Raw genomic sequence first — 15,292 nt, 5'->3', positions numbered from 1 at the left:
TGTCAGCAGAGGGCGCTGGAGGGCTGCCGGAGGAGGAGGCTTGCGTGTCCCGGTTTGGGGCCGCGTTGCTCCTGGCAGGATCCTCCAGCACCTGGTCCAGCGAGACGAGCGTTGGGGCAAGTTCTGAGGCATGACGCCTCCCTATGGATGGTCCTCTGGCACCCCAGGGCGCAGGTTTCCAGCAAGTGCGGCCGACCTGGCACCTCGGGGACTTCTCTGCCATGCACTGAGCCACGCTCTCTCTCCGATCAGGTCTGGATCTCAGCCCTGTAGAGGGACCTCTTCATGGATGCTCTGCCTCCCACACCGCGATGGCCGCTGGCTGGGTCTTCTGAGCCCGTGTTCTTGAAGATCCTCTTTACTTCTTTCTAGCCCATCCCTTATTACTCCTATGCCCTGTTCAAATTAATTTTTTATGTGAAACCTTCCTTGTTCAAATGGCTAGGTGGTTTCCATCTCCTGACTGGACCCGAAGCAAGACGTCTTTACAATGCATTGCTGGTGATTATTATCATAAATGTTAAGGATTTTTTTTTTTCACATTTGAGGAAGCCTCTATCAGGTTTCATGTATGAGTTTGAAGGTTGCAGTGCATTTCAAGTTATTTTTTTCCTCTGGGCTAATCTTGAAGCCCTTTAAGTTAATGACTCACTAATCAAGGTGTTACGGACAGCCTCCTTGAAGAAGTGCGGTAGGAGTTTTATCTTTCTTTGTCAATGTCTCCGTTTCTTGTCAAAATTAGCAAGGAAGTTACATCCTCTCCCAGTGTGTTCATACGATTCATTAACTGGATTATCAAACAATCCCCCGACCTATTCATAGCTTCTATTCAAACTTTATCCCTCCCCCTGAGTTAATTAGTGCTTTTTATGCAATCTGAAAGTTTTTTGTCACAATTTGCTTCTCAGTGTCAGAATCATTTATATTGATTTTATCTCCTTTTTATCACTTTGGTTTCAGGTCTCACTAATTTTAAGCTGAATTTAAAGATGATAACAGAAGGTATCCTTTATATACATACAAAATCTAGAGTCTATAAGTTCTCCCTCATTGTATTAAAATGTTCCGCAACAATTTTTTGAAATTGCAGTTAAAAGGCCATGTTCCAGGGATGCCTGGGTGGCTCAGTGGGTTAAGCCTCTGCCTTTAGCTCAGGTCATGATCTCAGGGTCCTGGGATCGAGTCCCGCATTGGGCTCCCTGCTAGGCAGGGAGCCTGCTTCCTCCTCCCTCTCTCTCTCTTTCCCTCTCTGCCTACTTGTGATCTCTCTCTGTCAAATAAATAAAATCTTAAAAAAAAAAAAAAAGGCCATGTTCCAGTGTCACCAAAGATACCATTCCCAGCAAGAAAGGGGAGACATGTTCATTGCATGTCATTGTATATACTCTGTTCCAGGAGCGTAGGGAGGACACATGCTAACATCGTTTGCTACAGACAAGTCAGAACTTAAAGTTCTCTCTGGGCTGTGGGACCGAAGCTCTCGTGGACACAGTAATCCCCCCCACATCAAAAGTTCTTCATCTGTCTTAATATGTCTCTCTTCACAGATCTAGGGAAATCCTTTTATCGGGCAAAAATCCCTCCTACTCTAGAAACAGAAAATGCCAGACACTCACTGTGGCAGCCACAAGGCAGGCTCAGAGAAGAATCTTCCTTGGGTTAGCCAACCCTCCTGGGCCTCCGTGGGAAGCAAGTGGCTGAAAGCGGTAAGGGCTGTGTGCCCCTGACATTCAGCCACCTCCCCTTTCCAGAAGCAGCTGTAGGAGTGGTTCTGCCTGCCCCGAATGACAGAATATGGTGGAGGGAACATTATGTGACATGCAAGGCAAGATCATACAAGTTTTGTGGACTTCTGTGCTCTCCTGGGACGCCAGCCCAAGCCAGCCTGAGCAGAGCGACCAGATGAAGAGGCCATGTGTAGGAGTTCTGGCTGACAGCCAGTCTCAGCTGTTAGACCTTATGTGATCGAGGAAGCCTCCAGATGATTCCAGCCCTGGCTGCCAAGTCCCCCAGCCTTCCAATCTTCCTGGCTGAGAAGCAAAGACTACTTGCCGGTCTTTGCCTTGTCTGAGTTCCCAGCCCCCCAGAACCCAGGAGAATCTGTCTATCTATCCATCTAGCTAGCTGTCTATCAGGGTAGGCTCCATGCCCAACGTGGGTCTTGAACTCACGACCTTGAAACTGAGAGTCTCATACTCTACTGACTGAGCCAGCCAAGAGCCCTGAGAGGAAAATCTTGTGAGGGAGCCCGGTGAGCTAGAGGTGGAGGAGGGGACTTCCAAGGGACAATGATCCTGAGTACCCAGGCGAGTCCCCCTTGAGCTCCTGTTGGGGGAACAGCCTTCAGAGCCAGCCCCTGAGTCACAGAGCAGGACTAGAAAGGACGGAGGATGAATCCAGGGGTGCGGTGGGGACGCTAGGGAGAAACCCACCCCACGGGTAACCCATGTGAAATCCCCCACGGAGGGCCGAGAGCAGGGAGAGCAGGTGCCTCCCCAGCAGGCTTTATGGGTGCACACCGCGCGGCACCATTGTGGGCAATCCTGGGGAAAGGCCCACAGAGTGCAGAGCTCAGTGAGAACCCCTTCGTCCCCTCTCTTCTCTCAGAGCCTGGGCACAGCACTCACAGCAGATCTGTCAAGCCACAGCCTCCAGACAGGAGTTTTGAGGGCTTTCTGGCTGCTCTGATGGCGGCTGCACCCACACATCTCAGAAGGAGGCGCGTGGAATACTAAAAAATTTAAGTACTGCAATCAGGACTCCGAAAGTAATGGAGCTGGAATTATTGAGGGAAATTTACAAGTTAAATAACCTAAAAGGCTGCAAATGCAAATGACACTAAATTAGCAGGAACTTGGGGGGCACAAGAATGACTCGTCCTTTCTCAAAAAAGAAAGTGGTCAGAGATGCAGCCACAAACCAGAAAGGACGGGGGCCAAGCCGTGGCATCCCCACGTGGCATCTGTGCGTAACAGGGTGCCTAGCACTCTGTGCTCCCTGGTTCTCATAACAACCAAAGATACCCTCTGCACACGGGCGTGCCCTCAGGACATGCGGCTGGGAAGCCTGAGGACTGCATTTCCCAGGTGGAAGCTCCAGCAGTGACAGCTCTTCCCATCGCAGCCCCCTGACCACTGGATGGACGGCAGAGCTTTCCAGACTTTGGGCCCGAGGCTTCTCCCACTCGCTGCAGCCTCACCAGCCAGTGGTTGGTGTCGGGACTCAGCTGATCCAGTTCCTCTAATCCTCTCCGGATGCCCTTGTCCTGGGGGGCCCGGGGGCCGTGAGGCTGGACAAGGGCTTCAGTCCCACGTGCGCAGCCTGAGACCCCAGTCTTGCTGCTGCTGCCCTCTGCTGGCTGGGCCGGGACACAGCCACGGCAGGCAGGCGGGCAGACAGGCCAGCCTGGCAGGTGGGAAGCGGAAACCAGCTGATGCTTTTGGTCTTGCCACAGTTTCCTGGGACCATGTTCATGGGACCCCTGAACTTGAGTGGCCTAAACAGCAGAGAGATATTGTCTTCCACTTCTGGAGGTCCGAAGTCTGAGCTCCAGGTGTCCGCCAAGCTTCCTTCCTCTAAAGCTGCCAGGGAGGGGCGGGTTCCAGGGCATTCAGTGGTCCCCGGGGTCATGGCCGCAAAGCTCCTGTTTTCACGTCGTGGTCTTCCTGTGTGTCTGTCTTTCCCCCTTTCTCTAAGGTCACCTGTCGTTGGACGGGGGCCCACCCTAATGACCTTATGCTAATTAATCATCTGCAAAACCCCTTTTCTAAATCAGGGCACATTCGCAAGGACTGGGGATGAGGACTTCAAGGTCTTTGGGGGACCCAATTCGACCCATAACAGACGGCAAGTCTGCACAAAGGTTCTAGGCAAGCTGTGTGTAAAAGGCGCCCCCAGCCAGGGAAGGGAGGAAGCCGCTGCCTTCAAGGAGCCGGCCCTAGCCTCAGAGGGTGAGCGCCGCCAGGGCTTTAGGCAAACTGAGTGCCTGACTCATTTCTCATCGGAATTAATATTTTATTTGGCTCCAGTTCTTCTGGGATCCAGCTGCCTGCCAGGGGCTGTGTCAGAGCTCTCCCGCAGGGAGGCGTCCTGAGGACCCTGACCCGGGAAATGCGGGTAACCAACATGGAGAGCAGTGGAATATTGAATGGACATGCAGAACGGACAGAATTGCTCTCAGCACTTATGTTCGCAAAGTGAGCCTAAATGCTGATCCTAAATCAGCAAGCCGTCTGCTCCGGCCCCTCCTCCACCCCCCAGCTAGACACCCCATGAGCCCCCCACCCCACCCCGGGGGTGCTGAACAGCTGAGTGTAGGCAACCTTCAGGCAGGCAGGAAAGAGTCCTGGGTGGGGGGGTCCAGAAATCTGGGTTCTAAACCCAGTTCTGTCACCAAAGAGCAGCTTGACCTTGGGCAGATCCTGAACCCCACCTGACCTGTCCTCAGTGGCCTGGTGCTTCTAAGGTCCCTGCCAGTGTCATGATTCCAACTCCACGAGGAGGGCAGAAAGGTGGTGGGGAATGCTCACAAGGTGACTTCAGTTCCTGAGAGGAACCTTTACCTGCTTATCGGGCCTCAGCTGCCCAGGGCCACTTCGGTGTGATTGGGCTCAGGGTGAACACAGCAAACGCATTGTTTTCCCTGTGGGAAGTTTCAGATAATGAGCCCGGGCTCCACTACAGCCAGGTCAGGACTGGGCTCCACCTCCCGCCTCACCTTATCTTGATCCTGCAGCCAGCCTGGCCTCCTGACCAGCGTACAGACCCAGGGTACAGATGCGACATTTATATGCCGCTTCAGGGACATCTGAGTGGCTCAGTTGGTTGAGGGTCTGCCTTCAGCTCAAGTCATGATCCCAACTTCCTGGGACCAAGTCCCGCATTGGGCTCCCTGCTCAGTGCAGAGCCTGTTCTCCCTCTGCAGAGCCCGCCACTTCTCCCCCTGCTTGTGCACTCCCGTGCTCTCTCTCTCACTCTCCCTCTCCCTTCCTCTCTCTCTGACAAATAAATAAATAAAATCTTTAAAAATAAATAAATAAATGCGGCTTCAAACATATACACCAAGAGATAGCAGCAGCTTGTGCCTGGCCCTGCGTCTCTAGTCACTCATCAGTTTGAGGACCCCCAGGACTTGTCAATCTATAGACTTACCATATACAGTTCCGGGAAATTTGTGCATGTTTTTGCAAACTAACTTCCTTCGTATTATATTCTTTGTTCCTTATCTCCAAAACTTCAATTTGGACACCCTGGATTTATTTTCTAATTGTTTTTTCTCTCTTAAATTCCAAGAATTTGAAGTCATGAAACACATAGCGAAAGGGTATTTCAAATCCTTCTACAGTGTAAAATTAGACCCACTCAAAAGCACATCATCATGAGTCTTCACCATACTAAGAACAAAGAGAAGACTCTAAATGCTTCCAAAGGGGGGGGGGTACATTTAATGGGATGAACCCTACATCAGAATGGCCTCAGACGTGTCATCAGTAACTAGATGGTAACTAGATGGTAGGCGTGCCTTCAGAACTCCGATGGAAAGCGAGCCTCAAGCAACAGTTACATACCCACCCAGCTAAGTCACTAAGCATTAGGGTAAAACAGACATGTTCAAACACTCAAGGTCTCCATTGTTCACCTCTCAAGCATCATTGCTCAGGAAGCTGCTGGACGATATACTTAGTCAAAATGGGCGAACAAAGCAAGAAACGAGAGGAAAAGAGATCCAAGAAATGGGCTGCCACCCCAGAGAGAGGTGGAGGGGTCTCCAGGATGCCCACCCCCCCAGCCCCTGGGGCGCCAGCAGCTTTTAGCCCCTTTACGTGGAAGCAGCCCAGAAGGCCCTGGGAAAGAGTCGGCAGATGCCCAAATTAATAGGATATCTAACATATTTGAGTAAACCGGGAAGATTTTGGTAATAAGATAGTAATGCGAAGAAAATGCAAAACAATCATTAAATCCAGAGTAAACGAAAAGTTATGGAAGAAGGAAAAAATAATTACGGCTCATCTGTGAATAGTAGTTAAGTACTCTGTTGCCATAAACTCTGAAAATTGATCTAATCACAAATAAGCTACAGCTGGGAGTAGAGGACGGCAGAAAAAGTAAAAAGTAAGGCATAAAGGGTGAGTGGGAGCGGAAGTGTAGGGGTGAAAGGTGAAGGAGACCGGAAGTAGAGAGGGGTGGAAGGTGAGGGGTGAAGGAGACCGGAAGTGTGGGGTGAAAGGTGAAGGAGACCGGATGTACAAAGGGGGGTGGAAGGTGAGGGGTGAAGGAGAGCGGAAGTGTAGGGTGTGAGGTGAAAAGTGAAGAGAAGCCGGGTTGTCTTTGTCCGTCCTCAGCCGGAAACACCTAAAGTGGAAAAGCTAAGACCGTAAGTCTGTTCTTTGGCGATGCGGGGGTAAAGAGTGAAAGAATGGGCTGAAAGTTGAGGGCCTCCACTGTGGAGACCAGGCGGGGGGGAGGCGGGAAATGCTCTTGTAACTATGTGCCTTTAAACTGCGGCATTCTGGTAAAGTTACGGAAAGCGAGACCCTGAGATGACCGGATGTGCCGAGTGCGGGGGCCCGGCCCACCCGCCACCCTCAGGAGGCCCCGAGAGAGCGTGGAGCTCGGAACCCCACAGTCACCGGCCCTGTCATCCGCACCCCACAACGCCTGGCGCCACGCGGCCCTGTCGGGAGGTGCGGAGTCAGGGGCAGAGGTGGGCCCCGGGAGGGCAAGGTTGGCCGGGGTTGCCGAAGGACCTTCCGGAGGTCGAGGCAGCCGCGGTGGGCCGGCGCGTTCCGTGTCGTGGGATCGCGCTCGGGTTCGGAGAGCCGGGTTTGCCGGGCGGGCGCTCTGAGCGCCCCGGGAGCGTCCGAGGCTGTCGGTCCCGCGACGGCCGCCAGGGGGCGCCAGAGCCCGCGCCAGCTCGCAGCCTCCCAGCCGGCGCTCCCCCCACCCCCAATCCCCGGACGCCCTGGTCGAACCGCGCGGGAGGGACGGCTCTCCAGGTGTGTGTCTCCGGCCCCCACCTCGGCTCCTCCAGGGGAAATGTTCTCTCTGTGGCAGATTTCAAGATTCAAAAGCAGGCCGGACAGTGTTAGGAAAAGCTCGTCCCGTGTCTCCTGCCCCTCCACCCTGTTTGTTTCTAAAAGCAGATCTCAGCCCATCATTTCATCTGTACAGCTCAGTTGGTAGCTCCATAAAATACGACTCAAATCACAGTCGCTGTGTCGTTACCACAAAGGTTGAGCAGACGGAAGTCCTGGATCAGGAATGACAGGAATGGGGAGGGAGCCGGGATCTCCAGACACCACTGGGGACGGTTTGTTTTGGGGGAGGAAGCGCCCCCCTCCCTGTGCCCACAGTGGGGTCCTGCAGAGATGGGCCCAGGGGACAGTTGGAGGAGCCGGCTGGGGAGTCGTGGTTCTGCTCACACCTCCCCACCCAGGATCCACTGTCTTCTGCCTCCAAACGTTTTCAGTTCAGCTGGACAGTGAGGAGAATGTGACGGATAACTAGTCCCTTCTGGGCTGTTCCGTCTCATCACATAAAGTTCAGTGCTATTCTTAAAGCTTAAATCCTGGGCAAGTTTCTCTACTCAGCTGGTCCAGTGTGGCTGAAGAACTGACCAGCCCATCTTCCTACCACCGGCTCCAGAAGCCGACCCCCCCACACACACTGATTGACTCAAGCCCAGGACCATGCCCACTCTGCTCCTCCTTTGTGTCCTTGTACATCTCCGCGTTGTATGGCCAGTCACTCCAAGGAGACAGCTGGGGGTGACAGTAAACACAGGCAGTTGTCAAGCGTTGCATTTCTTCCCGGTCTCCCCCAGAACACTGCATGGAGCTGTCAGGCAGCGCCGGGGCTCATACCTCAGGCTGATGCCTGGCTTTGCCCGACAAGCTGGCTGACCTTGAGCAGGCCACTTCACCTTTCCTGGGTGCAAGGCGGAGACAGTGGCACCAGGGGTAGCTTTCAAGCTTCAGGGGAAGTCCTAAATGCTGAACTCAATGCCTGGCCTCTCCCGGAACCCCCTCTCTGACTGGCCACTCACTCCGGGCATCTTTCGGCTCACTCCTTCATCCCTCTGCACAAACGTGTGTTGACCACCTGCTGCGTGTTAGGTGCTGGGAAAGCCGAAGTGAGCAAAACTGAGCTGATGCCCATGCTTGCCCAGCTGGGTTTGAGAAGACGCGCGCCAGTGAGGGCCGTGTGAGTTGCCAGCGGGCAGAGAAAGATGTCCCAGCCTTCAGGAGGAGCTCGGCTTTCCCGGGTGAGATGGGCTGGCGGGTGGCCCCGAGGCCAGCTCCCCAGACCCTTTCAAGGCCAGCCAGGGGCACCCATGGGATCTCTCCTAACTCCCCACGCCCCATCTCCGGGGACAGGTTATCCCTGCTTGTTCCCTCCCTCTCTGCCCCGCTCTCCCCCTGGTCTCGTGCTGCTCTCTTCCTCCAGCTCAGGTGGTGGAAAATGGGGTCCTGGTCCTGGGGGCTTGAGGCGGCTCTTTGCAGGCCAGCAAGCTGGGGAGACAGCCTGTCAGAGCTCCCACCCGCTGCCCCGGCCAGTCAGCTGTGGCCAGCTGGGGTACGTTGTACTAGAGGCCACAGGGCCGGACCCCCAGCCCTGAGGATGCAGGGAGAAGGTGAGCGCAGCAGGCCCGGCTCTTCTCGCAACCTCCCAGCCCACCTGGGGGCCCATACAAAACACAGATGTGGAAACCAAGGCACAGGGAGGGTGGATCCGTGTCCTGCGGCTGCTGTAACACAGCACGGCAAACATAGCACAACGGAAATGCTTTCTCCCTGGAGTCTGCCCTGCGGGAGGCAGAGCCATACTCCTCTGGAGGCTGCGGTGGAGAAGCTGTTCCATGTGCCTCTCCCAGCTTCTGGTGGCCGTCCTCGGTGGTTGGCCACATCACTCCAGTCTTTAAGGCTGGCACCTTCAAATCTCTCTGAGCTCTGCCTTCATGGTACCTTCTCCCCTGGGGCACATCAGGCCTCTCTGCCCCTCTCTTACAGGACATCTATGCTTACGTTTAGGGCCGGCCAGATATCCAGGATAGACTCTGGATTGTCAGGATCTCCAATCTAATCACATCAGCAAAGACCCTTTTTCAAATAAAATAACATTTACAGTTTACACTCATTAGGACCTAGTATCTTTGGGAGCCATTATCAGTCCAGCGTGGGGAGATAAGTAACTTGCTCAATGTCATAGATTAGGTGGTAAAGCTGATATCTAAACCCTAGGCCGCCAGACTGAAAACACCCATGCTCTTAACACATTCTTATTCCCTGGTGCTCTGGAAGTTTCGATATAGGCGCCACCATCAAAATGGCATGCTGGTCCTCAGCTCTGGTCACCAGCCGGTCGCATACGTTGAGGGACGCTGAGAAAGCTTCCCTGCCATAAGGCACTTCGTCTCCTGGCCTGTTGCAGCCCAAGTTAGTAATCCTGCTGAGAGCCCAGGGCACCTGGGGGACAATCTGCAGAGCAGCGGAGGCCATTAGCTCATTCACTCACTTATTCCTTCACGCTATAGGGGTGTATCATTATAGATCTGGAGGGCCAGGGTCAGGAAACATCCCGACTGACTCATGGGGACAGGTCTGGGGAAACCACAGTGGAATTTTGGCAGAGAGGAGCGTGAAGACATGGAGGACCCTGTCTTCTCTTCTCTTGTATCTCAAACGCCAGAACCAGGAAGGGGGAGCAATGTAGGATCAAGCTGAATAGTGAATCTATCATTGATCATCCGCATCGGTTAATATCAGCAGAAAAGAATTGCGATCTCTGTCTGTCAAATAAATAAATAAAATCTTAAAAAAAAAGATTTTATTTATTTGACAGAGATCGCAAGCAGGCAGAGTGGGGGGGAAGCAGGCTCCCTGCTGAGGAGAGAGCCCGACTCGGGGCTCGATCCCAGGACCCTGAGACCATGACCCACCCGAGCCCAAGGCAGAGGCTTAACCCACTGAACCACCCAGGCGCCCCAACCTGGGTATTTTTTAAGTGACGTTTGTAAGACAGGTATTTAAGCACTGGGTGTTTGATAAAATTAAGAAAGTATTGTTAGTTTTTTGGGTGTGATGATGGTATTAAGGTTTCATATTTTAAAAACTTATATTTTTTATTTATATGTTATTTATATTTAGATAATAAATTTGTATTTATATTTCTTTTTCTTTTTTTTTCCTTTAAGAAGCAGACTCCCTGGGTGCCTGGGTGGCTCAGTTGGTTGGGCGACTGCCTTTGGCTCAGGTCATGATCCTGGAGTCCTGGGATCGAGTCCTGCATTGGGCTCCCAGCTCCACGGGGAGTCTGCTTCTCCCTCTGACCTTCTTCCCTCTCATGCTTGCTCTCACTGTCTCTCTCTCAAATAAATAAATGGAATCTTAAAAAAAAAAAAAAAAAGTTTTAAAAAAGAAGCGGATTCCCCACTGGGCAAGGAGCCCAATGTTGGACTTGATCCCAGGACCTCGGAACCATGACCTGAGCCGAAGGCAGATGCCCAACCGACTGAGCCACCCAGGCGCCCATGTATTTATATTTCTTATGCGTTAAGTACATATATACATGTCTGTATTTCGTGTTTTGTATTTTTATATTACTCTATTTAAAATATTTTGTATTTTTATCATTTTAATTTTTAAAATTTTAATATTTTATAAAATAGATGTTTAATGTTTACCATAAAAACTTCATATATTTAATTTTAAAAATTTTTATAAAAATAAACTTTTATCTTATAGAGATACACACTGATATATCTACAAGTGAAATAATATGAAGGTCAGGGGTTTGTCTTTAAGTGAATACAAAGAGGGGGCCCCTGGCTGGGTCATTTGATAGAGTGTGCAACTCTGGATCTTGGGTCATGAGTTCGAGCCTCATGTAGGATAGAGTGTTTACTTGCAAGAAAATACAAGGAAGGGGCAGTGGGTAAGAGCTGTGAGTTGAAGCTGAGTGATGGCTACACAGGTTCATTAGAGGAGCCAGTCTACTTGTGTATATGCTTAATTTTTTCTTTTTTTGATACAAAAAAGGTAAAGGTTTTAAAAAAAACAAAAGCATCAGGGGCATTCGAGGGCCGCTTAAAGGAGATGTTTCTTGTTCAGTTCTTTTCTTCAAACATTCCTGCTCCTGCCCCTCCCCACAATGGAGGGCACGGTCTTGCGCCCCCCCCCCCCCACTAGGAGGTGCGTGCCCCGCCCCCTCCAGCAAGGTCTGCAGAGGCCCAGCCAGCTGGGTTTGGGGTAGGGAGAGGATTGCTCTAGACTGGAAAGGTAGGGAGGGCAATAAAGTCCCTCATCACTATCCCACCCCACCCCCCAGCACATTCCATCCTATTCCTTCCCAGCTTCTCCTTCCCAGGCACTTTCCTGGGAGGATTCTTTCTGTCGGAAGAGCAAGGAACACCCTGATAGAGGCAGGTGCATTTCACACCTCTTGTGGCCAGAGAGACCCCAGTGGGGTCCAGCCCCCCTCCACAGGTGCCTTAAAAGGTTAGAAGAGGGAGCTGCTTCCACACACCAGAAGTCTCCTAAAATTTTAGAGCGTCTAGGTTCAGGAGGAAAGGTTGTGATGCGCTTGGAGCTAACAGGGGTCCCTGGCTTGTGGCCACACCCACAAGTCTCCTTGGGCTTCTGGAACAAGAGGGTGAGAAATTAAACAGAAAGCGTCTGTCTGGAAGCTTGAAAGCCCTATTCATTCATTTCAGCAGTCGGTGTGTGGGGAATACACAGCAGGGGGTTCCATGCCTGTTGGACAGAGAGCATGGAGAATGCCCCAGGCTTAGGGTGGAAGGTGCAGAAGGCCTGGGATGGCCTCTGCTGCAGGAGTTGTGACACACCAAACACAGGCCAGCCTGCTCGAAGCCAGAAGCCCATCCTTGGCTGCACCAGGGGGGTAGGCCTATATTCTATCTGGCTGCCAGCAGAAAACTGAAACAAAAAATCCACAGCCTCTTTTGCAAATACAGTGTCCAAAACTCAATAAAAATTTCTGGACACAGGCTCCAAAAAAAAAAAAAAAGAAAGAAAGAAAGAAAGCAAAAGATCGGAACAAACACCTGGCCAAAGATCTACAGATGGCAAATAAGCACATGCAAAGGTGCTCACCCTCAGGAGTCACTAAGAAAAATAAATGTCAATTAAAATGCGGTATCGCTACACACCCACTGAAATGACTACAGCAGAAACACTGACGGTATCGAGTGTTGGCAAAGATGCGGAGCCACCGGAACTCACGCACTGCTGGCAACATAACCACTTCAGAATACAGCCTGGTTATTTATTTATTTTATTATTTTTTAAAGATTTTATTTATTTATTTGACAGATCACAAGTAAGCAGAGAGAGGGTGAAGCAGGCTCCATGCTGAGTGGAGAGCCCGATGTGGGGATCGATCCCAGGACCCTGGGATTGTGACCCAAGCTGAAGGCAGAGGCTTTAATCCACTGAGCCACCCAGGTGCCCCTAGCCTGGTAGTTTATTTAAGAGGGAAATGTGTGGCCCAGCCACTCCTCATTTAGGTATTTACCCAAGAGAAATGAAAACATGTCCACAAAAAGACTTACATGAGAATGTTCATAGCAGTTTTTGTTTTTGTTTTCTTATAGCCCCAAAGTGGAATATCTCAAATGTCCATCAACAAGTATCTCCTGGGATACTGCTGGGCAGTACAAAGGAACAAGCTATTGGTAACAACAACTATACCCAGATGAATCTGGGAATAACTACGCTGAGTGAAAGAAGCTGGATCAGAGGAGAGTGCATAGCATAGGATTTAATTTATGTAAAATTCTAGAAAATGAAAACTGATCTAAAGTGATCTGTAGTGATAGTGGTTGCTGGGGATGGGGGAAGGAATAGAGGGATGTATTACCAAGGGACACAAGGGAACTTTGGGGAGTGTATTCAAGTCCTCCAGAAAAACAACAAATATATAGTGATATGTGTGTATATTCATGATATATGTATTATGTGAACATATATTCATATATTTTATATGTTTACTGTAAGAGGTCCTTACTTACTATAGTAAGTCTGACTCAGGAATAGTCCTGAAAGACGGTGGTGAAGGGAAAGCCTCTCAGTAGATACATTTTGGCCAATCTGATTGTGTGCTTTGGAGGTCTACACTTCCTAATGAGTTACAGGTAATAGATTCACTGGCTAGTCAGAAAACCTGGATGTTCAAGACCAGAAGGCTTGTGACCAGGAAAGTCTGGGAAAGAGGTACATGGATGGAAGCCCCAGGATGAACCTCATGTGAAGATACCAAGGCATCATGGATGTTCTCATCTGGAGCGCCCACTGCAGAGCCCCCAAGCAGAGGTGCTTGATAATCAAGCCATTGAAATGGTCACTCTGTACTGTGAATGTCACTCAGCCCATTTCCTCTGTCTCCCCAGTGCATCCTCAGTAAGTACCCTTCACTAGGGCTGACAGAGATATCATCTCCATTGAGTTCCCAGATGGCTAACTACTAGCAAAGACCACCACCAAATCTCCTATATTGGCACCTTCCACTTGGGGGTCAGGCCCACAACTTGTATTACTCCTTCACAGAGAGAACCACCAGTCTGTTCCAGATACAGACTTGCTTTCTCCACTTGGCAATACTTCTGCCAGCACCACCCCTTGAAGGTTTTCAGAAAGCCCTATTCATTGTCATGGTAACCCACACAACATCTCCAACCAGGGAGCACATTATATAGCAGAAGGTCTGGGGCGCTGAGTTCATGCCCGTGGAATTCACTGGTCTGTGCATAGTTATTGAGATACTTGGGCAACTATTCGAATGGACCGGGGAGTAGCCTGCTGAGGGCTCAGTTATGGCACCAACCGGAGCGACCTTCTTCAGGAGATAACCACATCTGTATGGTGCTTTTTCCCCCGTAGCCAGATTACACAGGTTCTCTTCTTTGACAGGGTATCCCTAGAGACACAAATCGGTCTGGAGTGTAGCCTGGGGTGGAAGTGTTCGAGATTTGAAGAAAGAGAAAATGTGACATGATCACTTAGGTTTGTGGACGTGTACAAGGACCAGGGTGGAGTGGGAAGTAATCTCTCACGATTTCACCAAACAAGCCTCTTACAGAACATGTTTCCCCCATAACGTTGGACTCTGTAGGTTTGGAGGTCCTAGTGCACATGAAGGAACATTCCCTGGAGGACACAATCTTGAACCCATTAAACTGGAAGCTCGGGTTTATGACTGGCCACTTTTGGGCTTCTCATGCTGCTGACCCAGCAAGCATTGAGTGGGGTTCACTGTACTGGTCGGGTAGGACAAAATGGGGGCAAGGAAGCCCGCATCTGAGCCAGAGGATTTTCCACAAAGTCTAACCTGTAATCAGTACCTGATCAGACTTGCTATCTACTCTGGGTAGGGGCCACACAATTTTTTCATCTAAATAAAGGACAAAGGCTCTCTGATTAATCCCTCCCTTGCCTACCTTTGACCGCTACAGACTGCATCATCCCGGCTTTCTCATCTTCTGGCTTCCAGTTGGATTTGACCAAATGGCACCCGAGCAGGAGATTGTAGGTTTGGAGGAAATGTAGGCGAGGGGATTTATCACAATTCTGACTGGTTGCTTGCCCCTGCTGCTCCTGCTGGGCTGACTCTTCCACATGGTTATGATAGCACCATTCCTCTGTTTGTTGCCTTGGTCTCCCTTTGGTGCTAGTGTCTGGGTGTCTTCTTATTTTCCCTTAGCTGTCCCCATGTCTCATAAAGAGGCCCTTCACTGGGGAGCCTGGGTGGCTCAGTGGGTTAAAGCCTCTGCCTTCAGCTCAGGTCATGATCCCAGGGTGCTGGGATTGAGCCCCGCATCGGGCTCTCTGCTCAGCAGGGAGCCTGCTTCCTCCTCTCTAGATCTCTGCCTGCCTCTCTGCCTACTTGTGATCTCTGTCTGTCAAATAAATAAAATGTTTTTTTTTTTTTTTTAAAAAGGCCCTTCATTAACTTTCTTCAATTAAACCTTCTTTCTGTGCAATATACTTCCTGCTGGTGGCCTCACTGATCCTGGGACCTTTAGTTAATTCACCTTCACTGAAACATAAAGTTCATGGTGAGAGGAAATGGTAAGAAAGGAAGTTGTACAGGAAGGGTGATCAATTATGACAAGCATTGTATACTGGGGTAATGTAAGCTTCAGGTGGCACTGAGCAAATGAACCTCTTTGTGCCTCTGTTTCATCACCTATAGAATAAGGATAATGACAGGACACATCTTTTGGATGACTGTAAAACATTTAAAACAGTGACACAGAAAGTGATTAACATAGTTAAGG

At 50.6% G+C, this 15,292-nt stretch overlaps 1 long non-coding RNA gene across 1 annotated transcript; it reads left to right on the top strand.

The window, feature by feature from the left end:
* Nucleotides 1-6,265: 6,265 nt before the first annotated feature.
* Nucleotides 6,266-14,740, top strand: LOC125080368 (uncharacterized). Its single transcript, XR_007121344.1, has 4 exons — nt 6,266-6,373; nt 8,115-8,632; nt 11,109-11,276; nt 13,926-14,740. It is a non-coding gene; the product is annotated as an uncharacterized LOC125080368 (long non-coding RNA).
* The last annotated feature ends 552 nt before the right edge of the window (nt 14,741-15,292 follow it).

The sequence above is a fragment of the Lutra lutra genome, chromosome 11 (genome assembly GCF_902655055.1).
Source record: "Lutra lutra chromosome 11, mLutLut1.2, whole genome shotgun sequence".
In the NCBI taxonomy this organism is placed as follows: Eukaryota; Metazoa; Chordata; class Mammalia; order Carnivora; family Mustelidae; genus Lutra; species Lutra lutra.
Note: the sequence above shows the minus strand (reverse complement) of the source record. Positions and strands in the feature narration are given on the sequence as shown.